The sequence below is a fragment of the Elephantulus edwardii genome, unplaced genomic scaffold (genome assembly GCF_000299155.1).
Source record: "Elephantulus edwardii isolate Elephantulus edwardi_28Jun2011 unplaced genomic scaffold, EleEdw1.0 scaffold00240, whole genome shotgun sequence".
Classification (NCBI taxonomy): Eukaryota; Metazoa; Chordata; class Mammalia; order Macroscelidea; family Macroscelididae; genus Elephantulus; species Elephantulus edwardii.
This window is the reverse complement of record NW_006399990.1, coordinates 1,312,884-1,327,461: the sequence shown is the minus strand read 5'-3', so window position 1 is coordinate 1,327,461 and position 14,578 is coordinate 1,312,884. Positions and strand designations below refer to the sequence as shown.

Sequence of the window (14,578 nt, the reverse complement as noted above, 5' to 3'; positions counted from 1 at the left end):
ATTGCATGCGGTTCTCATACATCTTTAGACTCTAACTTTCATTATTATTCCACTCTTGATAAGGTTTCAAGATGAGAGAAAACAGTTTATGAGTACAAAGAAGTCTTGGTTGAATGTATCTAACTATGTACCCAGCCCATCCAAGCCCTATATTAATCTTGATGTTTCTATATGTACCCGGCTGCCTGGGCTCTGTGATGTAACACTTAAAGTTTCTATTTTCCTCTGACCCATCTCTTTGTTTCCAAAAGTATAAATAAAGACAGCACAGCTGCCCGGGCCAGTCCAATTCTGTCCTGTCTGGCTGGTCCAGTCCTGTCCTGTGCTGTTTTGTCTCTATAAGTTGTTTTACTCTTGTCTTTATTTATTCATGTCTTCCAGGTATCATTTCACCCTGAGAAACAGAGTACGTGGTCCCCAACAGCTCTGAGTCATTTCTGACTGGACAGTAATGAGTATAATAATGCATAAGAAATAACAGATTACCAAATTGTTTTACTGTATTGTTCTTATTTTAAGACATGACTGTTTAGCTGACTATTTAAAATTGTCTCTTACAGAACCAGAAATCTTTGACATTCTTCTCTATAAAAATGGAGATTAATTTCCCTCCAATTTAGTATGGGCTAGACTTAATAACTTATTTCTAAAGAGAAAAAGTTTGGTCAAAATTACTGTGTTGTTTCTACAAATAGGTCATAAAAACTTCTGGCTTCTTTCCTTTTGAGTAATTTCTTTTTTTGCAAAGCAGTGGCCCTATTTAATTATTACTTACAGAAAATCTTTCTCAAAACTCAGTTGTAAATCTATGCAAGAGGCAGATAATCTTTTTGCTAAAAATTATTTCTTTTGGCCACTCTAAAAACAGTGAAAAACTTTAATGTTGGCAAAAAAACCAGACAGATCTGAGAGATGTACATTTTATTGGAAACTTTAAATACTCATTAGACAACACAACATTTTCAGTCTCATGTGGCTTCCACAGAAAATGGAAGCTTTTTGGACTAGGGGCAAGAAGATGAAAAGCATGGTGGACAATTTGCCCAACCAAAGGACCCCCTCATGAATGTTCTTCAGCCAGTTTTTCAGCTTTTGCCACAGCTTCTTCAGTGGGTCCCACCATATAGAAGGCTTGATCTGGGAGGTGGTCATATTCACCTGCTAAAATCTGCTGAAATCCTGTGATGGTCTCCTTCAAGGGTACCAGCTTCCCCATATGACCCATGAAAACCTTACCAACTTGGAATGGCTGAGACAAGAAACACTGTATTTTCCATGCACGGGACACAGTCAACTTGTCTTCCTCAGAAAGTTCATCCATACCCAGGATAGCAATGATATCCTGGAGAAATTTGCAATCCTGTAGTATTTTTTGCACCCCATGGGCAACATCAGGATGGTCATTGTCAACAATATCGGGGTCCATGATGTGAGAGGTGGAGTCGAGAGAATCCACAGCTGTATAGATACAGAGCTCAGCAACAGCACGGAACAGTACAATGGTAGCATCCAAATGGGCAAAGGTAGTAGCAGGAGCAAGATCAGTCAAATCACCAGCAGGCACATAAATAGCCTGCACAGAGGTGATGGGTCCTTTCTAGTGGTGATGATTCTCTCCTGCATAGTACCCGTATCAGTAGCCAAGGTGGGCTGATAGCCCACAGCAGAAGGGATTCTGCCCAGTAAGGCAGATATTTCTGAGCCAGCCTGGGTGAAGCGAAAGATGCTATTAATAAACAGAAGTACATCTTGACCTTCTTGGTTTCTACAGTCAGTCCAGTGAAAGCTACTCTGGCCCGAGCACCAGGTGGTTCATTCTTTTGATTGTGCACCAGCGCCACCTTGGAGGTAGCAGCTTTCAAGTTGATAACACCAGACTCAATCATTTCATGGTATAAGTCATTGCCCTCACGGGTCCTTTCACCAACACCAGCAAACACAGAGTAACCACCATGGGCTTTGGCAACATAGTTGATTAATTCCATGTTTAGTACAGTCTTCCCAACTCCAGCACCACCAAAAAGTCCAATTTTGCCACCCTTGGCATAGAGAGTCAGTAGATCCACAACCTTGATACCAGTGACCAGAATTTCCTGCTCAACACTCATCTCCATGAACTCAGTACCTTCAGCATGAATAAGAGCAAATTGTTTTGTTTTGCTGACCCCTCTCGTCAATGGATTCTCCAAAGACATTCATGATTCTGTCCAAGGTCTCAGAACCAACAGGAATTATTTTGATTCATGCTCCAGAATCCAGGACCTTCTGGCCTCTAACCAAACCTTCAGTACCATTCATAGCAATGGTCCTTACTGTGCTTTCACCCACATGCTGGACTACCAAGACTAGCCTGGAATCCTTGCCCTGCACTTCCAAAGCATTTAAGATCGGGGGTAGGCCCTCGTCAAACTGTACGTCCACCACCGCCTTGATGACCGCCATGATTCGCCCGGTGGCGGCACCTGCCTTTGGTGCAGGAGATGTTTGGACCGCATGGTCTCTGCCAGGCTGCAGCGCTGCGGGGAGCGGCCCTTAGCAAGAACTGGGTTTGGGGCAACAATGTTGAAGGGCCGAGGCCCCACAAAGCCGTGGAGGCTGAGGCGGCTACCACACGCCCCACAATCCCCAACATGGTGGAGTGTGGGTGGTGACTGAGTGCCACCGAGTAATTTCTTTTTAATCATTGATTCTAGTGCAAGTTGTCTACTTTATCATGAAAACAATAAAGACACCATTTAGAAAGATCTATGTGGAAAAAGATGACGCTATCTTCCAGGGAAACAGCGTCGACTTGCTGAGTATGTGAACAAGCCATTTCTACAACAAATCGTCTCGATCTTCCCAAAGCCTTCAGTAGCCTCAGTAAACACGGTCAATGCAATCTAACGTGAGATTTTAAATCAGAATATCTTGGCTAAGTTCCTCCCAAATTCCAATCTCAACAAATGATGAAGTAATAGATACTTATTTTTGTCTCTTGGCACTAAGTTTGAGGCAAATTGTTACATACCTTTAATTCCTTGAAATCACTATTTGTGGAAAAGCTTTTGATTTAGCTACAACATCTTTAAAGCTTCTGTTTCAGGATGTTTTTCTTCCGGTAGTTGTGAATTATGACCTGGTTATTTCCTCTTAGTGGTTACTTTAGAATCCTTTTTAATCTCTACATAACAGTATTAAAATGAAACAAAAGATAATGCTTTCTTACTTTTAATGAAAAGATAGTATGAAATGTTGTTGACATAATGATTTTTAAAAAAATCTTAGTTTATTGACCAAAATATGAACTATATATGACTAGGCTTTTATTGCTACAGAAAATCTTGGTAAGACTTCTGGAAAAACTACTTTCAAAGAAAGAACTATGAAAATAGCTCCAAGATTTTAATACTTCTCTGTGTCTAATCTTTTTAAAATCACCACTGTGTTTTGGATCCTCCTCAGTTCATTTAACAACTGTTTAAGGTCAGCTATGTGCTGTTTGTTGTGTTGTTATGTGCTGTCGAGTCAAATAATTCACAGGGTCTCTATGAACACTGAACTTGCCCTTGAGTCAATCTTGAGTCATTCTCACTGCTTTTGACACACCCGCCCCCATTGCCACAGTCACTGTGTTAATGAATCTCATCCAGGTTTCCCTGTCTTGCACTGTCTCTCTAAACTTCCCAGCATGCTGTCCTTCTCCAAGAACTGGTCCCTCCTGGCAACCTGTCCAAACTGTGTGAGAAGGAGCTTCACATTCCTTGCCTCCAGGTAGCAACCCTTTCCAGAACATGCCTCTTTGTTCTCCTGACAGCTGATGATATGCTCATTATTCTCCAGTACCACAACTTAGTCATCTATTCTTCTTCTGTCGTCCTTAATCATTGTCCAGTTCTCTGATGCATAGCAAGTAATTGCAAAGACCAAGGCCTGGATCAGGTGCACCTCAGTCTCTAGACTTACATCATTGCATTACAGTACTCTGGAGAGGTTCCCAACAGCAGATTTACCTAATGCAATTTGTCTTGATTTTCTGACTGCTGGTGCCAAGAGCGATTATGGAGCTGAGACTCCCAAATGATCTGTTTCACATATATATTGAAAGGACACCTCCATGACACTTCTCAGTTCTTGATTTTGAACCATGCAGTGTTTCCTTACTCTGTTCGGATGACTGCTTCCTGGTCTAGGTATAGGCTTCACATGAGCATAATCAAGTGTTCTGGGATTCCCATTCTTCTCAATGTTAGCCACAATTTGACATGATTCACACAGGTACATGCCTTTCCATATGTCTAGTTATGCATTAGACATTATGATAGGTTCTTATGATAAGTGAACAAACTTTTCTGATGAACTAGGTTAATACTTATACTATATGACCTTTCTTGTTCTGTCAGACCCAGAATGACAATGACCCAGAAGCACAATTTATCCTTTTGTTAAATTACAACCAACTTTTGATACTCAGACATCATAACCTTGCTTGCACAAAAAAACAATTGAAGAACTTACTGAAGTAAAGCTTTAAGACTAAAACTATCAATATGCATTATACTCAACGTAAAACAAACAACAAAATACAACAAAAACAAGAAATCTTATAAATGGAGAAATAAACATCATAATAAAGAGGTAAGTGATTCAAATTGTCAAGAAATTAATTTTTTTTGGATTTACAATCAATGATTCTAGAATCAGTAGTCACGATATAAAATGATATTTTCATTTTATAACTTGTAGAGAAAGTCTTCAAAACAGCAATTGTGGTCAGTAATTAAAGAAAACCTGATTAAAATTGATTTAAAGGTAAAATTCTTTTATAAGCTCATGTATTTAAAAAGACCAGCCTAAATTGTGCACAAAAGTTGTATTTATATTTTCTAAATTTTCATTCTGCCTTCCAAGATGTTGTCAGTTTCTGTTGAGTAGATTCCAATTTAGGGTCATTCCATATGTTAAGGATAGAACTTATCCATGAGTCTTTTTCAAGTTATAACCTATTGGAAGAAAAGCACCGGACCTATCTTCAAAAGCATTTCTTGGTGAATTAAACTATCAATCAGTAAGTTAGTACTTGTAAATGAATACTGGACCATTTGCTCCACTCACGGATTTCCTCAAGATGTTTACAGTTCTTTAACATGGATACATAGGAGATCCAAGATGGCGGCAGAGGTGGAGACAATGTGGTAAGCTGCGGGAGCAGTGGACCACTTGGAACAGGGTCACTATGTCCTTCTACAGACCTCCGTTTATTGATAATTAAACAGTTAAACAGTTGATGACTGGTCTTTAGTGAGGATTGAGGCTCAACAGCAGGAATTCATGGATTCCCAAGGAGGAACGGGTGAGTCCCACAGCTCCCCGCCCCCAGCTGCTGAGCACGCACCGCACAGCTGCCGCAGCTCCATGAGGCTCCCACTGCTGGAATCCAGGGATTTCCTCACCCATGATGGATGGTAGGCACCTGGCCTCCCCGAGACTGGTGCAGCAGAGCCGCCACACTACCGCAAAGTGGTCTTGTTCTGGGGAGAATTCTTGGAGCCAAGATGGTGGTGCCGGGAGACTCAGCCTCCTGCAGGTTTGGGTTTCCTTGGAGAGGCCAGAGAAGAAGATCACTAATACAATGAATTGATGAAAGTCACTGTGAATTGTCTACTTGATGACACTTAATAGTGGCAGCATGTTCAAGAGGACAAACATCCTAAATGCACCACATATTTTGATCTGTTGAATGCTTCTCCTAAAAGCTGTTTAGACTTGGAGGGAGTCTGTTCACAACGCTCAGGTTCCCATTGTCATTTATAAAGGGGGAGGGCAGTGACACCTACTTCAAATTATAGTATGACCATTTAGGGGGGGCAGGTAAAAGTAGCAATTCTGGAATTGGGGACGCTGTCCCTAGCCACACAGACTTCGATCAGGTGAGGGGTCCAGCCTGGGGTGCGGGTAATTGGTGGGGGAGTGTGCCAGCCAGCCCCTGGGGGTGTGGCCCTGCTTGGGGCATGCCATCTTTGAACCCCAGCCTGGGGTGCGCTGTCTTGGCCCCTGGCTTGGGGCGAATCTCGGCCTCTGGCCCAGGGCAAGTCGTCATGGCCCCTGGCTCTGGGTACCCCATCTTCGGCCCCAGCTTATGGTGTGCCGTCTTCATCCCCCGGCTTGGGGTGAGCCGTCATGGCCCTCAGGGTGAGCTTCTTAGTCCCCAGGTTGTGCCATCTGACCCCTGGGTAGAAAAAATGTCTAGGGTATTCAGAAAATTATATCTAGGCTACTTTCCACCACCCTCTTCCCCAGTAAACTTGAAAGCAACATCCCCAAATCCCTTCTATTTGTAACTCACAAGTTTGTTCTCTCTAGGTTTGCTCCCTTTCCTAGGTAACCTTAACACTGAGTTTTACTCCAGACCTGACCCTGAACCCAGTTCCACTGACAAAAAGGAAATACAACTGCCAGCTAAGGAAGCAAAGGAGGATGGAGCCTCTGGGTTCAACCAGCCATCCCCACTGGACCCACCTGGGAAAACACTTTGCAGTTCAGAGGGGAGCAAATGACAGGAAAATATCTTCTAACAGAACAAGAAGGCAAGCAGCTTTAACCAAAGCCCACCAGTAAGGTGATAAAGTGTCCTCCCTTTCCCCCTTCACATCAACGCCCCTGTTCAGCATGAAGAAGCCAGAGAGTCTGTGTCCAGTTCCCAATTCAATAAGACAGTTGGTTTAATCACCATTGCTGACTGGCCCTGTAGCATCTGGTCCCCACTGGATCCTTTTCATTTTCTTCATTTGCTTCCCCCACCAACCAAATTGTGCAGCTCTGCAACTGCATCCCTGCAATTTTCATCCCTGTCCATCCTCACCGTTCTGTCCCCAACCCTCACCTCCTTGTACCCCCAACATGTTTTTCCCAATAAAATTTAAAAAAAAATGGATATGCAGTGTAATTTCAAAGTGCTGTTAACAACTTAGGGCACTACCTTCATTCAAGTCTAGCAGGACAAGAGATTATCCGTGTTCTGGAATTTCAAGAGAAACCTTGCATTTCACTCTAATTACATAAGTTAAAATATATTTGAATAGCATACCAGTCCTGGTTATTTTACACAACATTGTTTTTATTGTTTAGAGTTGAGAAGCCAAGATATACAATTTGAGAACCTAACTTATGGAAATAGTTATAAGACATATGGAATCAGAAATTCCTTAACATGATTTCACTTGTATACATTCCTTGTGTATAAAACTATACAAGATTTCAAAATTCAGGGAGAAAGGTAAGTTCTCAGATTAGTTGGACCTGGGTTTTTGGCTCCATCAATGGATATTCAAATGGAATTTTTTGCTGTTTGTAATAAGGGTTGAATAATGGGTGACTAAGAGAAAAACCAGATGTGCAATATACTTGCTCTGAAATTTTGTTAGCTAGAAGGATTAAACAAATATGAATAAATTTGTGATCATGTGGTACTGAGCTTTGCTAGCTATAGTCAATGAAAGTTTAGTTTCAGAATGTGTTACCTAAAGGAAGTGTATGAGTTTATTCACAAAGGATGGTAAAAGCCTTTATACAATTAAAACACACCTAGAAAGACCCATAAATACTATAAAGGATTTCTTTGTCAGATATGAAGATATTGAATGTAGTAGAAAATTTTTTTGAGGTTGTAGCAGGGAACAAAACTACATTCATACCTTTGAGCAAAGGACAGTCCTTCTACAGTCAGAGAAGATCATACTCTCCAACCCAAGGTGCAGCTCTGGGAAGGATGTATATTGACCAGTAAAGGAGAAAGAGGACATTAGCCTAGCCTGCCAGATCAGCTGAATCAACCCTGGCAATCAATGGGGTGACAGATGTCACAGCCAGATATCTCTGCCAAATGTTCAAGCTGGATTTAGAAGAAACCATGGCACCAGGGATATCATTGCTGATGTCAGAGGAATCCTGGCAGGAAGCAAAGATTACTAGAAGAATATCTATCTGTGCTTTAATGACATTTGACTATGTGGATCACAACAAATTATGGCTGACATAAAAAAGAATGGGAATTCTAGAACACTTTATGGTGCTCTTGCAAAATCTCTACCTAGGCCTAGAGGCTGTTGTGTAAAAAGAGTGAGGGAAAATTGCATGTTTTAAAATTAGGAAAGATGTGAATCATAGTTCTATCATTTCACCATACCTATTTCATCTATGTAACAGGGCAGCAAGTAATAGATGTTGGAGAGAGATGTGGCGAGAAAGGAACTCTCATACATTGTTGGTGGGATTGTAAAATGGTGCAACCATTCTGGAAGGCAGTTTGGCACTTCTTCAAAAAGCTGAACATAGAAATTCCATGTGACCCAGCTATTCTACTACTTGGAATATACGCTGAGAATATGAGAACTGAGGCACAATCGAGATTTATACACTAATATTCATAGCAGCATTATTCACCATTGCAAGAAGATGGAAACAGCTCAAATGTCCAAACACAAACAAATGGATTGAGAAGTTATGGTACATTCACACAATAGAATATTATGCAGCCTGAAAGAGCAATAATTTTGTAAATTATTACCTAACTTGGGAGGGACTGGAGAGCATTATGCTGAGTGAACTAACTCAGTCCCACAAGGATAAATTGTATAAAACTGTTATTGTGGAATAAGTATAAGGCTCCAGGAGCAGTGGGAGAGGCTGGAAGCAAAGGGATGTGGTTGTGCAGAGAGAAGGGGTGATTAATCATTGGGTTGTACAATTTGATGGATGGGGTGAAATAAATTGAAAGAATATGTTCAAATTTGTATTAAAATTTTGTAAATAAACTAGTAGAAAAAAAGAATATGACATCAAGATCTGAGGAAGACGCATCAATAACCTTCATTATGCAAATGACAAAAACATTGGTTGCTGAAAGTGATGTGGACTTGAAGCCTTTGCTGTAAAAGACCAAAGACTGTAGCCTTAATGCGGATTGCACCTCAACATCAAGAAAACAAAAATCTTAGCCACTAGACCTATAGGTAACATTACAATAGATGGAGAAAAAATTGAGAGGGACTTGACTTCATCTTACTTTAATTCACAATCAATACACTTGATACTAGCAGTCAGGAGGTCAGGAGATGTATTGCACTTCGAAAATCTGTACACAGGAACCTCACCAGATTACTGAGGAGGAATCATGCCAGTCTGAAGACTAAGGTTTGCCTGATTCAGGCAAGTCTTTTAAGTCACTTGCTATCATCTGAGATTTGGACAATAACTAAGAATGACCGAAGAAAACCTGTTGCCTTTGAATTATAGTGTTGGAGAAGAATGTTGAATACCCCATGGACTGCCAAAGAACAAACAGTTACATCTTGGAGAAGGTATAGCCAGAGTGCTTCTTGGAGGCAAAGGTGATGAAGCTTTATTTTATATAATTCAGGCATGTTGCTAGGAGAAGATATTCACTGAAAAGGGATATCATGCTTGAGAAGGTGTGGGAATGGTGAAGGAGAGAAAGACCCTTAACCCGGTGGATTGACACAGTGACTGCAGTGATGGGATGGAATGTATTAGAGATTTTGAAGTTGGCACAGGATAGAACAAGGTTTTCAGGTCTATTGTTTATAGGGTTGCTATGAGTATACTTGACTCAATGACACCTAAGAACAACAACAACATCAACTATGTAGTAGAAAAAGAAAGAGCTTAGGAGTAAGAAAACATAATTTTAAATAATGACTTATTTATTTAACATAAATGTTAACTGTTATTTGTTGATTATTTCCTAGTGTCAAATGCTTTAAATTTGTCTTCTCATATAATATTTCCAAAACATACAAGCACTACCACAATTATTGATATTGAATGTTGTTGCTTTTAGGTAGCAGAGCATGACTCTCAAGGCCTTATGAATAATAGATCTGAATTTGTCCTTTTTTGCACCATTCTTATCCTGATGTACTCGAACTTGCAGCCACTGTATCAAACTACTTCATTGACGGTCTTCCTCTCTTTCTCTGATTCTCTCTCTACCTTTCCAAGAATAATAGCCTTTTCCAAGGACTGGCCCCTTCTAAAAACACGCCCAAAGTGTATGAGATGAAGCTTTACCATATTCACCTCTAAGGAGTACCCTGATTGCACTTTCTTCAGACATCTTTACTTTTTTTGGCAGTCCATGAATTATTCAGAATCTCAACTCAAAGGCATCAATTATTCTTATTCATTGTCGAACTTTCAGATGTATAGCAAGTAATTGAAAAGACCGGTTTGAATCAAGTGCACATAACTCTTTAAGCTGACATCATTGCTCCTTAGCACTTTACAGAGGTCCTTCACAGCACATATTTCCAAGGGAATATGTATCCTGATTTCTTTTCTTTTCTTTCTTTTTTCTTTTTTTTTTTTTAAAGTAATCAACAGGCTTTATTTTCCTAGAACTGAAATTGTCAACAGTATTAGAGCTAAACTTTTTTTCAAAGCTATACTCAGCAATTTTTTGTCAGAGCCCAAGGGAGAAAAGGAGCACGGGTGAAAGAGACAAGAGACAGAAGAAAAGCATAGAGAGGTAAGTAGAAAGAGGTTGGGGAGAAGGCTCTTGCTTCCTTCTGTCCTCTCAGAATACAACACTGAGAGGACCAGGTGTGTATGTGGAAGGGAAATGACCCTGCAAGGAATACCAAAGCCCCAGTTAGAAAACAAAAAGTCATTAAGTCTTCAAAAGATGAGAAGCCTCCTAGTGAACCTTAAAAATGGTAGAGAAAATAAGAGCTAAGTAGGAGGCCCACAAGGGGTTGTGAGAAAGTCTTAAAAATTCCCTTTTATGAAAACAGTTCCTTTAAAAAATTCCTTTTTTTTAACTATCTGGATAATTTATATGCATGTAGGGGAGCCTTGAGTGCTTATGTGGAGAGGAAACAGGGCAGCTTCAATTTCCCCAAGGTATCCCTTCTCTGGCTCCAGAGGATAAAGGGGGACAGATTTCTTCATTTCCTCCAAACTAGGTAAAGTCAACCCTTTACATTTCAGGTTCTTGGCCCAAGCAACCTGAGGATCCCAATTTTTTTTTTTTTAAGATAAACTACAACTCTCCTGAATCTGCAACAGGAAGAACAGGCATCTCTATTGAAACGGAGCCTATCCTCCACATCCTATCCCACTTTCCCTGAATCTATTCAGCTGGGATAACAGGTATGAAAGATGCCACTGTGCCACCCTCTGTGAGGTGGATTGATTCAGTGACTGGGGGTAGGTGTGTTGGAGACAATGAGATTGGCACAGGACGGAGCAGAGTTTGAGGCTGTTGTACGTAGGGTCATTATGAGTCATACACTTGTTGTTGTTGTTGATTGCTGTCAAGTCTGGGTCGACTCATAGTGACTCTATGAACAAAATATTTAATACCTTTCCATAGCTATTGTTGTTTCTCCAAGTTCATAGAGTTTTCAGAGGCGTGTGTTTTAGGAAATGGATGCCACTCCTGGCAGCTCCACCAAACTGTCCACAGTGGGAAGCCATTATGTGCCACATGGCACAAGGTTCAGCATCACAGCAAACCCAGGTTACTTCATACAGCACATTGACAAACAGTGATGTGCAAAGTGAAAAAGCAGTACTAGTCTCATTTATCAGTGAGTAAGTGTTGTTGAGTTGAATATGACTCAGAGTAAGCTTTGCACAAAAGACCTAAATTCTGTTCTATAATTAACATCATTTCTGTACATTTATAAGAGAGTAGAGTTTCCAGAGGCATCTAGTTTAGGAAGTGGATGCCATTCCTGCGTCCCAACAAGAATCAATCTGGAAGCTCATCCAAACATTGTACATAATGGGGAACCATCATGGTATTTGACATGACTACGGAACAGTGTTCAGCATCCCAGCAACTCCAAGTTGTTCATTACAGCAAATAGACAAATGATTCCTGTGTCTTTTAAAGAATACTCATTCTTAATAAATTTGGCCTGAAGGCCTGTGGCCCTCAGGGCCCTACTGGATTTTAAAGCCACACCCTCGTGCAGGCCTCCAACCTTAATCTAAGGTGCAAGAGCCATTAACTTTTGAAGGGGAAAAACTACAGTAACACACCACGAACATGACCCCAGAAATTTTCCTTCTGTGACTGCCATCAGATAAGACATCTATTGAGATGCTAGCTAGCCAACCAACTCATAGCATGGAGGGAGACTCCCAGGCACCAGGCCCCAGCCAGCCCACAGGCCCAGTACCTCATTATTGATTTTAAAGCCATACACTCGATCAGACTTCCACCCTTAAATATATATTTATATTTACATTACTATCTGTCTATCTATATCTCCATATACATAAATATATCCATAGATATCTCCAACTCTCTCTCTATATCTCTATCTCTATTTCTAAACTATATCATATATATCTCCTTATCTATATGCATATATCTATTCATATATCTCTCTATCTATATCATCTATATATCGTCATATATCTATGTCTATATATCTTCATATACATAAATATATCAATAGATATCTCTCTCTCCACGCGCACACACACACACACACACACACACACCACACATATATATATATATTTAACCTGATGATATGTGGTCTGATTACATATGTGAAAGGAATCATTGGAGATGCTCAATATTAACAGTGAAAACTAGACCAGGTGCTTATTGTGGAACAAACCATCAACTACTCATATACATGTACAAATTAAATCTAAATAAGGTCAAATAAAATTCTTAAAAATAAAAATATGACCTTTAGTCTGAACCAACTCAGAAACAGGTATGAGGCCTTGAACACTAATGAATGAGACGAGATAAGCTGTGGAAGGGTATCAAGAATATTATCCAGAAAGAATGCAAAAGGTCATTACAAAAACAGAAGAAGAAAAGACCAAATTGGATGTCTGAAGAGACTCTGAATATTGCACTGGAGCGCTGAGAAGCCATAGCAAAGAGGGGAAAAAAATCAAGAAGTTAAGGAGTTAAATAGAAGATTTCAAAAGGCAACATGAGAAGACAAATCAAAGCTTTATAATGAAATGTGCAAAGAACCGGAGTTTAAAAATCTAATGGGCATTTCTTAAGTTGAAGGAACTAAAGAACAGATTCAAGCCTTGAGTTGCAATCCTTAAGAATTCTGTGGGTGTTACTGTTGCTGTTATGTGTTGTCGAGTCACTTGCAATTCATTATGACCCTGTGTATAAAAGCTCTAAACCCTGCTCTGTCCTGTTCCAACTTTATTGTCTCTGACACACCTACCCTCATTGCCTCAGTCACTGAATCAATCCATCCCAAGGGTCTTCCTCTCTTGCTCTGTCCCTTCACTCTCCAAGCATGTCCCTCTCCAAGAACTGGTACCCCCTTGCAGCATGCCCAAAGTATGTCAGATGGAACTTCAAAATGCCTTGCCTCCAAGAGCAGCTTGGTTTCACCCTCTCTAGGAGGACCTGTTTGTTCTCCTGGTAGTCCATAGTATATTCCATACTCTTCTCCAGTACCACTGCTCAAAGTCATCAATTCTCTTTCTATCATCCTTAGCCATTGTTCAGCTTTCTGGTGCACAGTAAGTAGACTGAAAAGATTATAGCCTGGACCAGGTGCACATTAGTCTCCAAACTGACATGTTGCTCTTCAGTACTCTGGAAAAGTCCTGACAGCAGATTTTCCCAAAGCAATTTGTCTTTTGATTTCCTGGCTGCTGGTACCAAGAGTGTTGATTATGGAGCCAAGCATACTAAAGCTGTTAATAATCTTAATTCCTTCACAGTTTATCATGATGCTGCAAATTGTCCCAGTGGTGAGAATCTGTTTTCTTGACTTTGAGATGACAGTCATGCAACTGTTGAGGACTTTCGTTCATCAGGTCGCTGTGAGTCACCTACTACTCGACGGCACTTAACAACAATAACAACATCCTTGACCTTCTGCTGGAAGCCACAAAGTAGTAAAAGAAGATAGAAGGAGTATATAGAGTCACTGTACCCAATGAATTGGCTGATATAGAAGAATTTCAAGAAACAACATATGATCCAGAGGCAATGATGAAGAAGAAATTTCAGGCTGCTCTGAAGGATTTGGTAAAAAATAAAGCCCCAGAAATTGATGGAGTACCGATTGACATAGTTCAACAAACAGATGCAGTACTATATGCGGTCACCAGGTTTTGCCATAAAATCTGGAGGACAACTACTTGGCCATCTGACTGATAGAGATCCATATTTATTCACATTCCAAACAAAGGTGACCTGACAGAGTATGGAAATTGTTGTACAAAATCCAGAATTGACTGGAAAAGTTCATTGACAGAGAACTACAAGCTGGATTTAGAAGAAGCTGTGGCACAAGAGACATTATTGTCAAAGTCAGATGGATCTTGACAGAAAGCAAAGAGTACTAGAGGAATATCTAATCTATCTTTCATTGACTATGCAAAGGCATTTAACAGTGGATCACAACAAATTGTGGCTAACCTTGAGGAGAATGGGAATCCAGAACACTTTATTGTGCTTATGTGAAAACTATACTTGAACTAGGAATTCCTCAGAACAGAGCATGGAAACACTGCATGGTTCAAAAATCAGGAAGGGAGTGAGTCAGGGAGGCATCCTGTCTCCAGACCT

The 14,578-nt window shown here is 40.4% G+C and overlaps 1 pseudogene; it reads right to left on the bottom strand.

The window, feature by feature from the left end:
* Positions 1-1,060: 1,060 nt before the first annotated feature.
* On the bottom strand, positions 1,061-2,632 carry LOC102853549 (annotated as a pseudogene).
* Between the last annotated feature and the right edge of the window lie 11,946 nt (positions 2,633-14,578).